Source organism: Arvicola amphibius, chromosome 8 (genome assembly GCF_903992535.2).
Source record: "Arvicola amphibius chromosome 8, mArvAmp1.2, whole genome shotgun sequence".
NCBI lineage: Eukaryota > Metazoa > Chordata > Mammalia > Rodentia > Cricetidae > Arvicola > Arvicola amphibius.
In genome coordinates, this window is record NC_052054.1 from 92241690 (window position 1) to 92243094 (window position 1405).

General features: G+C 30.6%; 1 non-coding gene across 1 annotated transcript; it reads left to right on the forward strand.

Annotated features, from left to right (window-relative positions):
• Nucleotides 1-846: 846 nt before the first annotated feature.
• LOC119822114 lies at nt 847-953 on the forward strand. Its single transcript, XR_005286706.1, has one exon. It is a non-coding gene; the product is annotated as a U6 spliceosomal RNA (small nuclear RNA).
• The last annotated feature ends 452 nt before the right edge of the window (nt 954-1405 follow it).

Sequence of the window (1405 nt, forward strand, 5' to 3'; positions counted from 1 at the left end):
GGTTTATCTTTGCTAGCCGCAAATTTTCATTACTCTAGGTTTTATTCAATTTCAAAGTAATTCTTTAGTGGTTTTAATTATATATAATATATTTTAGGTTTGTTTTTATTACTTTATATTTATTTTTTGTTTATTAAATCTTGAAGTTTATATTAGAATTCCAATACTCCTGGGGATAGTATTATCCCAGAGTATACATTAAACTATTCCTTAAATATTTATGTATAGTAAAGACATTTAAAATGTTAAGAATTTAACACACACACTTAATTTTCAGACAAATATGCCTCCATTTTAGTTGTTCATGGGAGTCCAAGGAAACCCCATTTCCATGATATTGTAATTGTTTTGGGTTGCATACCACCAAACAAATCTAAGTTCCTATTGCAGAAAAGATTATCCATAATGTTTTAGCAGAGTTCATTTGAAGCTGAATTGATCTGAATGATCTCTGGACCAGAGAGAAACTTCATCCTGACTTATAGAGTAATTACTTTATAGTCATTTTCTCAACACTTGCGCAAATACAGATGGTTTTGATGCTTATAGAATTAACTAAAATTTTCTTTCCTAATCATTTACTCTAATTTCTAAATCCACCATTTTACTCTATGGCAGATGGGGATGTTAAAGATTTAGATGTATGTTAAAGGGTTAAGTTATATGTTTCTCATCAAAGAATTTCATAACATAGATGCCATTATTTATATTAGCCAATTAAATGCAATTTTTAGACAATTCTGTGTCTCACATTAGTGTCTATACTCATTATTTTTCTGAACTTTTTATGGGATATCACAAGCATATTGGTAGCTATAAAATTTAAAGAACAAAATGATATTTTACGTGCTCACTTTGGCAGCACATATACTAAAATTGGAACGATACAGAGAAGATTAGATTGGCCCCTGCGCAAGGATGACATGCAAATTCGTGAAGCGTTCCATATTTTTAAGAATTGAGTAAATCCGTAAATGATATCCTAGGAAACCAAGAAAAAACAATCAAACAGATAATGGAAACAGTGCAAGACTTGAAAACTGAAATGGAGGCAAGGAAGAAAACACAACCCCGAGGGCCAGCTGGATATGGAAAAATTTATGTAAATGAACAGAGACTACAGAAACAAGCATAACCAATAGAATACAAGAAATAGAAGAAAGAATCTCAGATTCTGAAGATACCATAGAGAAAATAAACACACTGATCAAAGAAAACAGCAAATCCAACAAATTCTCATCACAAAACATTCAGGAAATCTGGGACACAATAAAAAGACAAAACCTAAGAATAATAGGTGTAGAAGAAGGAGAATTACAGCTCAATGGTCCAGAAAATATATTTAATAAAATTATAGAAGAAAACTTCCCAAACCTAAAGAAAGATATTCCTATTAAGGTTCAAG